The sequence below is a fragment of the Nycticebus coucang genome, chromosome 2 (genome assembly GCF_027406575.1).
Source record: "Nycticebus coucang isolate mNycCou1 chromosome 2, mNycCou1.pri, whole genome shotgun sequence".
NCBI classification, from domain to species: Eukaryota; Metazoa; Chordata; class Mammalia; order Primates; family Lorisidae; genus Nycticebus; species Nycticebus coucang.
Window position 1 is genome coordinate 60947940 of NC_069781.1, and position 18214 is coordinate 60966153.

General features: G+C 38.1%; 1 protein-coding gene and 1 pseudogene across 2 annotated transcripts in view; both read right to left on the reverse strand.

Annotated features, from left to right (window-relative positions):
- Positions 1-18214, reverse strand: part of SH3GL2 (SH3 domain containing GRB2 like 2, endophilin A1) — a 224436-nt gene that overhangs the window by 109513 nt on the left and 96709 nt on the right. The window lies entirely within an intron of this gene.
- On the reverse strand, positions 10195-11758 carry LOC128572155 (UPF0690 protein C1orf52-like; annotated as a pseudogene).

Here is an 18214-nt window from a genome sequence, read left to right on the forward strand (position 1 = left end):
GTAGTCATCGAATTTAATCTCCTAAAGCAAAATAACTTTCAACCACGGATCCTGTATCCAGCTAAACTGAGTTTCATTTATGATAGAGAAATTAAATACTTTAATGACATTCATATGTTGAAGCTCTTCAGGCTTAATGACCTCCATAACGACTAGCCCAATCCTCTACCACAAAAGTAAACTCACTCAGAAACTTTTGATCAAACTCCAACTTCCACAGTGGCGAAAGGAATAAAAATGTCTACTGGACTTTCCAAAAACTCAATACCCAAAATTTTACCATACTTATCAATATCCTCCATTAATGTGAACAGCTTAAACTGTCCTCTAAAGAGGCATGGCTTAGCTGACTGGATACAAAAACTCAGGCCAGATATTTGTTGCATACAAGAATCACATCTTTCCTTAAAAGACAAATATAGACTCAGGGTGAAAGGATGGTCATCCATATTTCAGGCAAATGGTAATCAGAAAAAAGCAGGTTTTGCAATTTTCCTTGCAGATACAATAGGCTTTAAATCAACAAAAGTAAGTAAGGATAAGAATGGTCACTTCATATTTGTTAAGGGTAATACACAATATGATGAGATTTCAATTATTAATATCTATGCATCCAACCAGAATGCACCTCAATTTATAAGAGAAACTCTAACAGACATGAGCAACTTGATTTCCTCCAGCTCCATAATAGTTGGAGAATTCAACACTCCTTTGGCAGTGTTAGATCGATCCTTCAATAAGAAGCTGAGCAAAGAAATTTTAGATTTAAACCTAACCATCCAACATTTGGATTTAGCAGACATCTATAAAACATTTCATCCCAACAAAACTGAATACACATACTTCTCATCAGCCCATGGAACATACTCCAAAATCAATCACAACTTCAAGTCTAACCTCAGTAAATGTAAAAGAATAGAAATTATTCCATGCATCTTCTCGGACCACCATGGAATAAAAGTTGAGCTCAGTAACAACAGGAATCTACTTACTCATACAAAAACATGGAAGTTAAATAACTTTATGCTGAATGATAGCTGGGTCAGAGATGAGATTAAGAAGGAAATTGCCAAATTTTTGGAAAAAAACGACAATGAAGACACAAGTTATCAGAACCTCTGGGATACCACAAAGGCAGTCCTAAGTGGGAAATTTATAGCACTGCAAGCCTTCTTCAAGAGAACGGAAAGAGAGGAAGTTAACAACTTGATGGGACATCTCAAGGAACTGGAAAAGGAAGAACGTTCAAACCCCAAACCCAGTAGAAGAAAAGAAATAACCAAAATTAGAGCAGAATTAAATGAAATTGAAAACAAAAGAATTATACAACAGATCAATAAATCAGAATGTTGGGTTTTTTTAAAGGTCAATAAAATAGATAAACCTTTGGCTAACCTAACCAGGAAAAAAAGAGTAAAATCTCTAATCTCATCAATCAGAAACGACAAAGATGAAATAACAACAGACTCCTCAGAAATTCAAAAAATCCTTAATAAATATTACAAGAAACTTTGTTCTCAGAAATATGAAAATCTGAAGGAAACTGACCAATACTTGGAAGCACATCACCTTCCAAGACTTAGCCAGAATTAAGTGGAAATGTTAACAGGCCCATATGAAGTTCAGAAATAGCATCAACCATACAAAACCTCCCTAAAAAAAAAAAAAAGCCCAGGACCAGATGGCTTCACGTCAGAATTCTACCAAACCTTTAAAGAAGAATCAGTACCTATATTACTCAACCTGTTCCAAAATGTAAAAAAAGAAGGAAGACTACTCAACACGTTCTACAAAGCAAACATCACCCTGATCCCCAAACCAGAAAAAGACCCAACAAGAAAAGAAAATTATAGACCAATATCACTAATGAATATAGATGCAAAACTATTCAAGAGATCCTAACAAACAGCAACACATCAAACAAATTATACATCATGAGCAAGTCGGTTTTATCCCAGGGTCTCAAGGCTGGTTCAATACGTAAATCTATAAGTATAATTCAGCACATAAACAAATTAAAAAACAAAGACCATATGATTCTCTCAATTGATGCAGAAAAAGCTTTTGATAATATCCAGCATCACTTCATGATCAGAACACTCAAGAAAATTGGCATAGAAGGGACATTTCTTAAACTGATAGAGGCCATCTACAGCAAACCTACAGCCAATATCGTATCAAATGGAATTAAATTGAAATCATTTCCACTCAGATCAGGAACCAGACAAGGCTGCCCATTGTCTCCATTCTCTTTAACATTGTAATGAAAGTTTTAGCCACCGCAATTACGGAAGAAAAGGCCATCAAGGGTATCCATATAGGGTCAGAAGAGATCAAACTTTCGCTCTTCACAGATGATATGATTGTATATCTGGAAAACACCAGGAATTCTACTACAAAACTCTTACAAGTAATCAAGGAATACAGCAGCGTCTCAGGTTATAAAATCGACATTCATACATTGGTAGCCTTTATATATACTAACAATGGTCAAGCTGAAAAAACAGTCAAGGACTCTACTCCATTCACTGTAGTACCAAAGAAGATGAAATATTTGGGAGTTTATCTAACAAAGGACAGGAAAGATCTCTATAAAGAGAACTATGAAACTCTAAGAAAATAAATAGCTGAAGATGTTAATAAATGGAGAAACATACCATGCTCATGGCTGGGAAGAGTCAACATTATTAAAATGTCCATACTACCCAAAGCAATATACAATTTTAATGCAATCCCTGTCCTACTTTAGAGATCTCAAAAACATAATACTTTGTTTTATATGGAATCAGAAAAACCCTCGAATAGCCAAGACATTACTCAGAAATAAAAACAAAGCAGGAGGAATCATGCTAACAGACCTCAGACTATACTATAAATCAATAGTGATCAAAACAGCATGGTACTGGCACAAAAACAGAGAAGTAGATGTCTGCAACAGAATAGAGAACCAAGAGATGAATCCAGCTACTTAACACTATTTGATCTTTGACAAGCCAATTAAAAACATTCAGTGGGGAAAAGATTCCCTATTTAACAAATGGTGCTGGGTGAACTGGCTGGCAATCTGTAGAAGACTCAAACTGGACCCCCACCTTTCACCATTAACTAAGATAGACTCTCACTGGATTAAAGATTTAAACTTAAGACATGAAACTATAAAAATACTAGAAAAGAGTGCAGGGAAAATCCTTGAAGAAATCGGTCTGCATGAGTATTTTATAAGGAGGACCCCCCGGGCAATTGAAGCAGCTTCAAAAATACACTACTGGGACCTGATCAAACTAAAAAGCTTCTGCACAGCCAAGAACACAGTAAGTAAAGCAAGCAAAGAGCCATCAGAATGGGAAAAGATATTTGCAGGTTATGTTTCCAACAAAGGTTTAATAACCAGAATTCACAGAGAACTTAAATGTGTAAGCAAGAAAAGAACAAGTGATCCCATCGCAGGCTGGGCAAGGGACTTGAGAAACTTCTCTGAAGAAGACAGGAGCATGGCCTACAGACATATGAAACAATGCTCATCATCTTTAATCATCAGAGAAATGCAAATCAAAACTATCATCTAGCTCCAGTAAGATTAGCCATATCACAAAATCACAAGACCAGAGATGCTGGCATGGATGTGGAGAAAAGGGAACACTACTACACTGCTGGTGGGAATGCAAATTAATACATTCCTTTTGGAAAGATGTTTGGAGAACACTTAGAGATCTAAAAATAGATCTGCCAGTCAATCCTATAATTCCTCTACTAGGCATATACCCAGAAGACCAAAAATCACATTATAACAAAGATATTTGTACCAGAATGTTTATTGCAGCCCAACTCATAATTGCTAAGTCATGGAAAAAGCCCAAGTGCCCATCGATCCACAAATGAATTAATAAATTGTGATATATGTACACCATGGAATATTATGCAATCATAATATTCCAGAATATTACTTCATAATATATAGCCTTAAAGAAAGATGGAGACTTTACCTCTTTCATGTTTACATGGATGGAGCTGGAACATATTCTTCTTAGTAAAGTATTTCAAGAATGGAAGAAAAAGAATCCAATGTACTCAGCCCTACTATGAAACTAATTTATGGCTTTCACATGAAAGTTATAACCCAGTTATAACCTAAGAATAGGGGGAAGGGGGAAAGGGAGGGGGAAGAAGGTTGGCGGAGGGAGGGTAATTGGTGGAATTATACCTGCGGTGCATCTTACAAGGGTATATGTGAAACTTAGTAAATGTAGAATGTAAATGTCTTAACACAATAACTAAGAAAATGCCAGGAAGGATATGTTAACCAGTGTGATGAAAATGTGTCAAACGGTCTATAAAATCAGTGTATGGTGTCCCATGATCACATTAATGTACACAGCTATGATTCAATAAAAAAAAAAAAAAGAAGTATGGAGACTCTTCAAAGAGCTAAAAATAAACCTTCTATTTGATCCCACAATCTCATTACTAGGTATCTACCCAGAAGAAGGAAAATCATTTTACCACAAGGACATTTGCACTAGAATATTCATTGTAGCTCCATTCACAATCACCAAAATGCTCAATCAACCCAAGTGCCCATCAACCCCTGAATGTATTGGTAAACTGTGCTATATGTATTCCATAGAATACTATTCAGCCACAAAGAAAGATGGAGAATGTACATATTTTATATTTACCTGGAAGGATATGGAGAATATCCTTTAAGTAAAGTATCCCAAGAATGGAAAAGCAAGCATCCAATGTACTCAATACTAATATAAAACTATTAGATGAACAACCAAATGCCCACAAGAAAGAAAAACACATTTAAATTCAAGGGGAGATTAGGGGGAAAGGAAGGAGGAGGAGGGGGTTGGTAAACTCATATAACAGGCACACTTCCCGGGTGAAGGGCTCAACTACAAATTAGACTTTACCTAACAAACACAAACAATGTAACTTAATCACAGGCACCCTTATATTAATCTAAATTTTTAAAATATATATATTTTCCCCAAACAAAGAAATATAGTTATGTCAAAATGAAGCTACTTTTGACAATTACAAAAATTATTTTGAACCATCCTTGATACCTAAAAGTCATAAAAATAGTCTTAAAACACAATGACTTCGTAGATATTCTTTTGGCTCAACTGACTGTCAGTTACGTGGGGGGACCAGATGTCAGGTCTGTGTTCCCTGGTTCTTGGTTCCCAGTACCAAAGAATGTTTACTGGTACCAAGTCAACAGAGCAAATTGTTAGACCAGGTAGATGCAAGCAAGCAAAATGCCAATATTTATTAAAGCATAGTACATTCCAGAGAAGGAATGGGTCTACTACTGTGAGTGGAGGGGACCCAGAGTTTAAAGACAGTACAGAAATAGTGTACTTCCAATGTCGGGAAAGAGTGGACTGCGCCAATAAGAAACAGTAGGCTTGCCATGGGCGGTGGTTAATGCCTGTAATCCCAGCACTCTGGGAGGCTGAGGCCAGTGGATTGCTTGAGCTCAGGAGTTCAAGACCAGCCTGAGCAAGAGCAAGACCCCATCTCTGAAAACTAGCTGGGCATTGCAGAGGATGCCTGTAGTCCCAGCTACTCAGGAGGCTGAGGCAAGAGGATGATGTCAGGACACTCTACTGAGGGCAACAAAGTAAGACTGTTCCAAAAAAAAATAAAAGAAAGAAAGAAAGAAAAAGCCTCCTTTTAGGCTAATCCCTAATAATATGCTAAGCTGGTAGTGGAATATTCATGGGTTTCTTTGGAAGGGGTGAACATTCCCAGAATGGCAAGGGTTCCCCTTTCCTATCCTTGGAAGGCAGGCAATTCCTGGGGGTTGCCATGGTATTTGTAAACTGTCATGGCCACTGGTGGGTGTGATTTCTACTACAGTAATGAGGGTAGTTCATTTAGGGATACTGTCACCTTGCTTGTACCCTGCTTTGTGGCCTTGGCCATATAGCCACACTGTGGGCTCTCTACCTCTTTCTGGTCAGTCTTGTAGACCTCCTATCACAGACCAAATATCTGTTCAGTCCTTGGAAGCCCCCTTGACACATCATCTGTTCCTTCTTGTAAACCTCCCTGGGTCAATTTGTTCCTCTAATTGTAAGCAAGACATCCTCTAGTACCATCTGCTTTTCTCCCTCCTTATCCCTACCTAAAAAGATAAGTAAAAATTAATATTCCCTAAAACTCTGGGGTCCTACGATTATGAAAAACACAGTGTTGAGTGTTATGAAAAACCTGGAAGGAGGCTCCTTAGGAAAATTCATCCCAAAGTAGAGAAGTACATAGAAATCTTAATCACTATTCCCTCAGAACCCCCCAAAAGACTTAGTCATCCATTAGGAGAGGAAAGTAAAAATAAAAATACAAACATGAGATGGCAAAAAATCTAGTGGTACCTGCAGGGACAGATTTGTCATTAACTTTAGCATGCTAAGGCTCCATTCGGTTGTGAAAGGCTACAAAAATCTCCACTTTGCAAAGTATGCCCTTTTCTCCACCACAGGAGCTTATTTAGAAGTATTTGCCAGCACTTTGGCAGAAGTGTTTGGAAGTCTTGAATGCAGAAATTTGTTTACTTCTAGCTAATAACTGTATCTACAGTTCATTCAGGCAAGACCTACCAGGTGAATAGGTGACACTGGGTTAAGCTTGATGAATAAATGCCCAGGCTTTCCATAGGTGAGTAATGGGTGACATGTGTGGACCGTTTGTTTGCATTGTTGAGTTCTTCAGTTTTTGTTCTTTATTGATGTAAGTGTCCCCAGTAGCTGGCACTTTATCTGTTATTCTTAATAAATATGAGGAGCTGGGAAAGGAGGGTAAAGGACTCAATCTCCCACTAAGTGTATTGCCACATGCAAGACACGGAATACCTTCATAATGTTGAGTCTCCTCCTCAGACAGGTGTGTTAAAACCTGCCTTGGGTTTAGCCAATCACAGGCTCTCAGTGCCTCATAACCACAATTGTCAGGAAAGACGAGGTGACATCTTACAGGATTTCTAGGTCAGGGCTTTGGCATGTTTGTGCTACATTTTTTTTCTTTTTGTAAGGGGTATTACAAAACTCACTATGTGGCCACAAGTAAGTAATCCTCCTGCCTCAGCCTCCCAAAGTGCTGGTACTACCAGCCCAAGCCATGACACCTAGCTATGATGTTTGATTCTAAAGAGAATATGTGATGCAGGGGAAATCAAGACCAAAGACAAATAAGTCAGAATCAAGGAGCTGGCGCATGAAGAAGTTCAGATGGTGGCAAGGAAGGAAGGCCTGAGGGAGTCTCTAAAAAAGTTAGATGTATCCAACTTTTTATGCAGTTCCTGAGGCTTCTCACTGGCGGAGAGATGCGAAGCAGATGCAAATAAATATGTAGTATTTACCCCACACATGCTATTAAGCAGTAGTTTTTTGCCAAGCACACAGCTAGATATTAGGGAGTGTAGAGATAAGTCAGAGATACACAACTACTGCAGTGTTAGCAATCTAGAAGGGAAATGAAGTCTCACACACAAAAAGATAATGTGCAGCAGAGAAGAATTTTTATGAAAGACACAGAGCATGCTGTAGGCATTTAGAAGAAAGGAATGAGACAGAATTTGAGACTACAACTGTCCTTCACATAGTATTCACTTGGTGCCCACCTACCATGTGCCAGGAGGTGGTTCTAGTTGCTACAGATTCTGGAATAAATAGTACTAACAATGACTCTAACCCATGTGACCTGATTTCTGGTGGACTGGATGGAAAGGTTAAACAATTTCAGGAAATACTAAGTCAGTGGTTGTCAACCTTCCTAATGCCACAGCCCTTTAATACAGTCCCTACGGGTCGTGACCCACAGGTTGAGAGCCGCTGTACTAAGTATTATGAAGAAAAACAACACAGCTTTTATCATTACACACTGTAAGTAAATATACACTTACTTAAATATGAGAGGGCGTATTTAGAGGCTTAGAAAGTTATTATAAGCAGGATGGTCAGAAAAGGCCTTTCTAATCAGGTAAGGCCTTTCTAATCTTTCTGACCAAAAGATCAGAATGAAATGAACGATACATGTGAACACCCAGAGGATGGAAACAGCAAATGAAAGGCAGGATTGTCCTTGACATGGTCAAGGAACAGAACACGGCCAGCCTCCGCTGGCACAGTGCTTAGGAGGAGGGGGCCAAGAAATGGAATTAAAGAGAGATGGGACCACATCATGGTCTTGTAAGGCGTGGTAAGTACACTACACTCTAAAACAAGGGGCCACGTGCACTGGACTTCCCAATGTGTCCCCTAGTATTAACACTTTGCATTTGCATTAGTATGATACATTTGTTACAATTACTATTGGTTTGTTTGTTTGGGGGGTTTTTTTGAGACAGAGTCTTGCTCTTGCTACGCAGGCTAGAGTGTAATGACATCATCACAGCTCACATAACCTCAAACTCCTGACCTCAAGCAATCCTCCTGCCTCAGCCTCCTGAGTAGCTGGGACTAGGCATCTGCCACAATGCCCAGCTAATTTTTTCTATTTTGGGTAGAAAAAGTCTCACTCTTACTTAGGCTGGTCTCAAACTCCTGAGCTCAGGTGGTTCTCCCCATCGGTCTCCCAGAGTGCTGTGATTACATGATGCACTACTATTAACTAAAGTACAGTTGACTGACAGCCGCATCTCTCCTATGCAGTGGCTTTATTCTGTTACAGGATCCTACCCAGGGTACCACCTTATTTTTAGCTTTTGTATCTTTAGGATCCTCTTGGCTATGTCAGTTTCTCTGACTTTATTTTTGATGACCTTGACAGTTTGAGGGGTATTGATCAAGCATATTGTAAGATGCCCCTCTACTGGAATTTTTCTGATGCTTTTCTCATCATTAGCCTGGGGTTTCAGGTTTGGGGGAAGAAGGCCACAGAGTAAATTACCATTTTCATTATTTCTTAGCAAGGATACACACTATCAGCATGATTTACCACTGTTTACGTGGCCCTGGCTCACCTGGCTGGGTTCGTGTTTGTGACATTTCTCGATGCTCGATGGTAAAGTGGCTCTTTCTCCCACCCCATCCCTTTCCACACTGTACACAGTAGAAATTCTCTACGAGCAGCTCAGAGTGGGGTGTATGCCCCCCTCCTTAAGGACAGGGTGTATAAATTATTTGGAATTCTTCTGCACAGGAGATATATCTTTTCTCATTTATTATTTCACCATTTACTTACACATATCGGTAGGAACTCATGCTTTGAGTTATGATCCAATACTACTTTATTTTGTTCAAATTAGTCTATCTTTGGCCACTGAGTTGGCTTCTGTGCCTCTTTTGACATGCTCTCATTAATATGTTTTGGGGTTTTACTAAGCACCTCTTTACTTTCTGGCACTGTAAGATGCTCCAAGCTCATCTTGTGTGTTTCTTGCCCCAATAATACTAGAATCAGCCATTTTTCTCCAAGGTGCCCTGGGTCCTTTTACGGAAGAAGGGTACTGGAAACGGACCCAGGCACTAGGTGTGCTTGTCATTTCTGCTAGTTTTTAACACTGAAACTTACTTTGCCCCTTGTCTTCTCTTGCTTATAAATAATTTACTTATCTAGTGCTTCACCTGTTAAAGAATATGTTACCTCACCACTTATATCTATATTCTCCTTTCCATCCCACCCTGCATTTTTTAACTGTTGATCAAAGCAAGCTATATGAAATATTATATATGGTAGACAATCACTATCCCCAAAGCAATTCTACTGCTTGAAAAATTCAGCCCAAAATGCTGCCACAAGTCCCCCATAAAACTGAAGTGAGTAATCTTGGTACTTACTACTTTATATAAGGCAGACATTGTTAAGAAGCGTAAGTTTAAAACAAATTCAGAAGTACCAGAATCGTACAAGTAGACTGAAACTGCACAGATGAATTCATGTGTGTGCTGGAAGCAGAAGGCTAACTCTCACGTCCTGGAAAACCTGCTACCACCATGATGATTTAGGCAATGCAATCTCTGCCATGCCTTTCAAACACCATAGACTTGTAGCAACATACTACTGGGCATTTTTTTTTTTTTTACTTCTTGTTCATTTTATTGAGTATTACTATATGGAAAACATTACAATAGATCTGGTTACAGGAAGTATTAATATGCAGAAGTAGTGTTATCAGATATTAAATACATATATTAAAACATTATTTATCTGAAATTCAAATTTAAGTAGGATCCCATTTTTTAATTTGCTGAATTTGGCAACCCGGTAGAAGAGCCTTCTATTAGTAAACTTACTATTCAGTAGAGAAATCAATGAATAATCATAATATAAGGCATAATTAAGTCCAGTGATAGAGTCAGGAGGAAAAGGTCTCCATTAACTACAACAGAAGAGTGCCTGGAAGAGTTGGCAACTGATGCAACTCCTGAAAGATGACTAATTTTTGATTGACAGGTGGGTGGTTTAATGTGATGATTTTGGAGTTCAAGTATCCTGTATTAAATTCCAAATTAATCACTCACTAGCTGTGTGGCACTGGACAAGTTACTCAAGCACTCTTTATTATAAACCGATACTAACACCTACTTTACAAGGTTGTTTAAGGATCAAGGATAACATATGCACAAAGCACCCGGGAACATAGGAGACACCCACTGGTAATATCATTACAACTTAAAACATGTGGCAAAGAGGGTACAAATATTCAGATGTTAATGTTATGCAGTAATAGTAATATTGAATAAGTAATTTCATTTCCATGATCTATTTACACTGTACAGACACTACTGAAAAGCACCCTACAAGTTCACAGTACATCACAATATATTTACGTTAAAAATATATTCCTTTATAAAAGGTTCTTAGTACATCGGCATGTCAACACGTGACAAAATTCTCAAAGCATATTACCAATTCTGTGATAGGAAGAGTATTTCCAAGTGTTGTCAATTTCACAATCACCATTTGAGTTTTAAATACATATGTTTAAATGAAAAATGAATTCTACAGTGGAAAGTACTTGAGGCAATACTTATTAGTTCCTTAACATATGTATCTTCATGGAGATGTTGTGTCATAATAATCCAGAACATAGACTTATTTTGCCCAAAGAAATATTTCAGTAAGTTCAGCAGTCCAGAAATTCTGATCATCTGTTTTCTACTTTTTCTTCTTCGCTGGTTCCCCTGGTTCTCCTTTGTGCTTTTTAGAGGTATGCTCATCTTTTTCATCATCTGATTCCAATGTCTCCTCCCCTTCTGGCAGAAGCCTAGCTTTCCTAGCATTCCGTGGGGCATCATCACCATTGTCCTCATATATGTTAGACCATTTTATAGCCATGTCCAGCTCTGGAGGCGGAGGTTTCTTTTCAGCAGTGTAGATCTCAGGAGGAGGAACATAGTTTGACTTCCATATTTTGAATTCTTTTGGAGGCAAAGAAGAATCCAGTTTCAGAGATACTACGCCAAGGCTGACCCCTTCAGGAGGCTGCAGCAGGCACTTTGGCGTCAAAGGGAAGGCGTCTCGGGGAGAAGCTCCTCAGGCGCCTTGACGACGTGCCTCTCCCAGTCTATCTGCTTGTTGAGCAGATTGCAGAGGAAGGCTGGGCGAGTCACGCTGCTGAACAGCTCGTCGGTCCCGGCAGCCGCTTCTCTGCCTTGTTCCCACAGCTGCCCGCAGATTTCGCCGCATCTGGGGCTCTGCGACTTGTCTCCTCTGGCTCAACGTTATCCTCCTCGCCAGAGGGGCCTGAGCTGCTGCTCCCGTAAGCCGGGAAATAGCTCAGCGGGTCCTTCTCCTCGGCTGCCATGGCAGCTGCGCACGACGACCCTACCGGGCAGATCTTAAATGAATTCTGTTACATAACAGAACTGGTTCTAAGCAGCAATATTTTCCACAGTCTCAAATGTGAAAATTACTTTATAAATAATATGCCCCAGTAACACGTGGTCTCTGAGACTCATTCCTCAAAACATCCTGAAGAGTCACCTCCTTATTTCTCTTCTGTGTAATAGAAGTAATTACAAGAGACAGCATATGGTTTGGGGGGAATGCAACACACCTTCATTTTAGACTTTCTATATCCCTAAGAAAGAGAAATATCATTATTTTACATAAAGAACATGATGTACAATTTAACTACATCAATTACTTATAGTTTTCTCTTAACAACCTGATTTTTATCATTCGGACTTCAAGTCTATGCTATGAAGAACATATTTCTAACTATTCCTTATATCCCCGATTTTGTTTACAATTTAAATCTTTTTTAAATCTTTTACAATTTAAATCTTTTTTACCATGCACAAAAGGTTATTCTCTAGTCTAATCCCTGTTATAGGCATAAAGTCAAATATAGCCTCAATGTCACCATTTCAGCTTAATCCCTCTCCAATACCTGCGGCAATACTGTATCTCAATGGCACGAGGTTCTCCCATTCTCACAAAATATTTGTTCACTTGCAGAGGAAGTCATAATCAATTGTAAACTTTCAATGCCACGTGTCAACTTTGTTAATCAGATGACTTTTAATGAAAGAACAAGTACTTAAGTAAAATTAGATTAAAAAATAAGCTTGTTTCTAGATATTTAAATAAGAAAAACCAAATATGCACTTACTTATATATGAGAGAGCATATTTAGAGGCTTAGAAAGGTTTTTAATTATTTTTTATTAAATCATAACTTTGTACATTGATGCATTTATGGGGTTCAGGGTACTGCTTTGATATACAATGTGAAATGCTTACACTGAACTAAGTAACACATCCATCACAATTATACTCATTTCTTAATAGTTTTGAAATGTACCATTGCATCATGCACATCAGGTGAGGTCCCCCCAAATACCCTCCCTCCTCCCACATCTCCCCCCTCCTCTTCTCTTCCACCTTCTGGACTATAGTTATGTTTTGCCATTCATATGAGTATGTAGGTGGTTATATATTGATTTCATAGTAGTACTGAGTACATTGGATACTTTTTTTTCCATTCTTGAGATACTTTATTAAGAATATGTTCCAGCTCCATCCAGGTAAACATAAAAGAAGTGAAGTCTCCATCTTTTTATGGCTGCATAGTATTCCATGGTGTACATATACCACAATTTGTTAATCCATTCATGGGTCAATGGGCACTTGAGCTGTTTCCATGTCTTGGCTATTATGAATTGGGCTGCAATAAACATTCTGGTGCAAAGGTCTTTGTTGTCAAATAATTTTTGATCTGGGTATATACCTAGTAGAGGAATTGCAGAATCGAATGGTAGGTCTACTTTTAGTTCCTTGAGCATTCTCCAAACTTCTAAAAAAGGTCTTATTAGCTTGCATTCCCACCAACAGTGTGGAAGTGTTCCCTTCTCTCCGCATCCTTGCCAACAGGCTTAGAAAGTTTTAATGCTAGTTTACACCTTCAGTTGTTACTATAACCAGCTTACCTAAAGTTCACCTTCATCTTCAATTGATACTATTACCAGGTTACCTAATTTTCATCTTCTGTCTGGGATCATTCTTATCATCACCCTAAAATTACTAATGCTCATGATGTAGCACTAATTCCAATTCCATCATTTTGCGAAGATTTCATTGTCAGTCTTCCCATAATTCTAATAATAGATCTTGTAACTGTTAGTTTTGTGTGTCTTCTAGTTTTGTGTATCTAGTCTTGTGTATATCTAGGCTAGGCTATGATATACAGTTGTTCAATTAAGCACTAATGTGGGTATTTCTGTACAAATATTTTGTAGATGTGGTTAAAAATCTACATTTAGATGACTTTGTGTAAAGGAGATTATTCTCAATAATGTGGGTAGGCCTCGTCCAATCAACTGAAAGGCCTTAAAGCAGTGGTTCTTAACCTGTGGGTCGCAACCCCTTTGTAACAATGAAAATACATAGTGGCATTAGGAAGATTGAGAACCACTGCCTTAAAGCAAACACTAATAACTCCCTGAAGCAGTAATTCTGCCTCAAGACTGTAGCATCAAGTCTTGCCTGTGTTTCTATTCTGACCTTTTCTATGCATTTTGGACCTGTTAGTCTTGCCTGTGTTTCTATTCTGACCTTTTCTATGCATTTTGGACCTGTTAGTCTCCACAATCTCATAAGTCAATCTCTTGACATTTCTTGGAATTGTACATACATGCACACACATCTTTCTACCATTTTGCTTCTCTGAAGAACCCTGGCTGATACAGATACCAAGCACATTACCCATATAAGCCATCAAAACTAACTACCATGTGTTAGGATCAAACAAAACTTAAAAGTCATAGGCAAACTCAGAAATTGAGACACATAATTGATTAATCACATTTGTCAGTTAAATTCAACGTGGCTGAAAATAGATCCTTGTCTTCATTTCCATAGACATTAAATGTGGGCAGTAAAATAAAGAGTAATAAGGTCACTGATTTCTTTCTTTCATTCTGAAGGATATTTTTGCTGGATATAGGATTCTGAGTTGACGGTTTATTCTGTTAGTAGTCTATCTTGCCTAATTTTAACATAAAGTCCATTTTGATTCTTATTTTTGTTTTTCTGTATATAAATTCATCCTTTGATATCCGCAGGGTATTGGTTCCCAGACTGCCTTTAGATACCAAAATCCAGTCAGACTCAAGTCTTGTGATTTGCCCTGTGGAACCCAAGCATACAAAAAGATAGCCCTCTGTATAGGCCAGTGCTGCTTTTCATAAATATTGGATATTTGATCCTTCTTTGATTGTGGATGCCAAAACTGCCAATGTGGGCCAACAGTATTTAATTTTTAAAAAATCTGCACTTAAGTGGACCCACACAGTTCAACCCCATGTTTTCAAAGGTCAGCTGCAATATCTCTTTTTTTTCTGGCTGCCTTTCAGATTTTCTCTTTGTTTTTGAGCAGTTTTAATATGACATGTGTATGTCTGTGAGTTTGTGTTAGTTATTATCCTGCTTATTGTTTATTGACCATCTTGAATCTATTTTTGGTATCTGTCAGTAATTTTGTAAAATTCTGTCATTATCGCCTCATATATTTTTTTCTCTCCCCTTGACTCTCTTCTCATTCTGGGAATTTAATTACACATATTTTAGAACCTATTGTACCAAAGCTCTTGGAGGCTCTGATATCTTTTCACCCTTTTTTTTCTTTGGGTTTCAGTATAGAAAATTTCGTTTGACCTAACTTCAAGTGCACTAAATACTTCTTCAGCCAAATCAACACTATCAATGAACCATTAAAAGTGTCTGTCACTATCTGTCAAGATTAGTTGTTATACTTTTCATTTCTAGCATTTTCATTACTTCTGTTTTACAATTTCATCTTCTCTACTAAAACTCATCTGTCCATACATATTATCCACTTTTTCCACCAGAATCTTTAACATATCAATCTTAGTTATTTTAAACCCTCTGTCTGTTGTATAGTTCTAACATCTGGGTCATCCTATGAAATGCTTTGTTTCTTGTACATGTGCTGTTTTCCTTGACTTCAAGTACCTCAGTAATTTTTGGCTGATAGCCAGACATCTTGTGAAAAACTACAGAGTCTGAGTAAAATAGTATTTATGCCTAGAAATAAACATGTCTCTTATATTGCTAGTCTTAAGTGTGATGAGTTGAGTCAATCTAGTTAGTAGTGTAGAGCTGAACTGGAGTTTTATTGTTGCTATGGTTACCCTCTGCACATCACAGGTTTCATAAGGCTTTAGCATTACCTCAGGCTTAAGATGAGGCTGATTTGCCAGACTGTTTACCTCCACGTCTGTCCTGCCCTCAGCTTTAGGTTTTCCCTTTGTGTCTGTACCACAGAAAGGGTCTCTCTCCATGTTCTTCCCCTGCCCCTAGCAGTAGACTGCCAATACTTGTTACTCCAGTTGGTGGCCTGATGTATGTAGAGGAGGAGGGATTCTCTTGTTCTGGTTTACCCTCAGTCTCAGGCAGGATTTGGGAAGGGGTGAGGGGGTACCTCCTGACATTAGAAGATCTCTAATAGTCTCAGTGAAGAATATTTCTTTGCCTCTCTTCCAGAGGTAGAGGAATTTTTCTGTTCCTTTCCCTAGCTGCAATAGGTCTTCACCTGCAAGAGACTAAAGAGCTTACTGCCCTTCCCCCAGAAGCTTAAGTTTTGTTCCATAAGAGAGAGGGGGTTCGAGGAGAAGGATCCCAGAGGACTTCATGCCCTTCTTGCAGTGGTTACTGTTTGCCTCCCTGAGACTTGCCCTGCAAGAAAGGTGTTCTTTGGTCACTTGCCTTGATCCCAGTCGTTTCCATTGGCACCGGCTAAGGTACGTGAAGTGCCTGCATGTGACTTTGAGTTTTCCTTGAAGCTGCAGGTCCCAGGCCTGCATACATTCAGCTTTTAGTACTTAAACAAAATTTAGCTAAGTTGATTCTTACCAGCTTATATGACATCCAGCATCTGCTCCTGTCTACTAGGAGACTCATACTCTCCTTGGATTTCACACTAACTGGCTGCCCTGTGACCTAAAGTCTCTGAGTTGTGATTTCATAGATTATATGAATTTTTTACTATTGTAACCATGGGTACAACACTTCCAGCTTCTACATCCTAGAATAAGCCTATTTGTACGGAGATTTTCGCTTGTTTTTATTTTCAATAACACGAAAGGTTTTGGAGCTGAAAATATACAAATGCTCATATATCATACTAATTTATGCTAATTTGCAAACTATAAGTATGTGAGGAAGTGCTTTTAACTAGGACTCTAGTTAAAATGCTACCTTAAAATTTATGCAAACCAAATCTTATGTCCTGTTTGAGCCCATATTTCCTAATTCAGAGTCAGCAGACTTAGAAAATGACATATCACTGTGTCACAGGAAACCCTAATGCAGATTGACAAATGTGCTTTCATTTTTGCAGGTAAATCAGGAGACAGAAGAAAACAGAATGAAAACAAACAAAAAGAGAACAAAACAAGATAAGCATTAACTGGTAATGCTATAAAATATCACTTAGTATAATACAGGCTTTCAATCCTCATATTAAGTGTACTAAGACTTTTTTTTGCCACTTTCCTCTTCCTCTTTAGTTCTAGGTTTAAGAGTAACACACTTCAAGAAAATGATTTTTATAATACTTCTCATCACAAGCTTATACTTACTTTTCCCATTTTTAATGTAATCACTTTTAGATTCCTTGGAATCTACAAGCCAGGTGACTAAAAGATGTCATGTAAAATAACTCATTCATTTAAAACTTTAAGGGAAACATTGTAAATCTCCAAATAAGTGCATAGTAGAGGGTTCTAAAGTGGTAAAAATCTTCTAATTGGTAATATTTCAAAGCATTCACTACAAAATTAATACTGAATTATCACCTTCACCATGTCAGAGTATCTCATCACTAGAAAAATCATCTAATCCATGTAGTAGGTCTAACGTAAGCCAAAAACAAAATTATACAGTGAATGTGACATGGGAATGGGCAAAAAGAAGAGAACAGGGAACATATTCCAGTGTTTACACAAAAGGATACAGCTGAATCTTTTCAGAAAAATAAAAACAATTTTTAAAATCTTCACAGAAAACAAGTCTGAATATGAATGTGGGTTATTTCACAGAAGATCTTGCTCATCCCTGCGGAAATCTCTAAATACAAAGGAGGGACTGTAGGAGGAAGACTTCTCAGAGTGGCTCCATTTGGGGACTGGCCTGTGACCTCCTTGGAGCAGACCTAGTGCTGCAGTGCCTTCTACCGGGTCTCCAGAGGGGAACCAAGACAGATGAGTTAAGACATGTTTGGCACAAGGAGTAGAAACTCCAATGGGGGGGGGGGGGGATTATGGAAATTAGAAAAAGAATATAAAAGGGAAAAAGGAAAAGAAATTAGAGAAAGATGGAAAAGCAAAACAGAGAAGCATCTGCTGTGTCTCAGACCTTCTTATCACAAGCCTGTTTAATCAAGGAAGATGGTATCATCATTCTCATTTTAAGAGGATAAAACTGACTTATGCAAACTGTATTAAGGGCATATAGCAAAATGTCACTTTTAGAGCTACATAATTATGTATTAGGAAAAAATGTAACAGTGTTTGTGATATATTTCTTAAAGGTTTGGTCGCAATTAATTCTTCCTATTCTAGCTGCTTAAATCTTTTTACGGTAAAGTTGGGGATCAAACAGAAAAATAAAGAAAAAGGAGAAGGCACTAAAGATCAGGAGTTAAGATTAACAGCAATGATATACATTTTTCAGATATAACAAAGTGCAAAAACCGAGGTGTGTGCATAGCTCCTACCTAAGATGGATCTCTCTCCTTT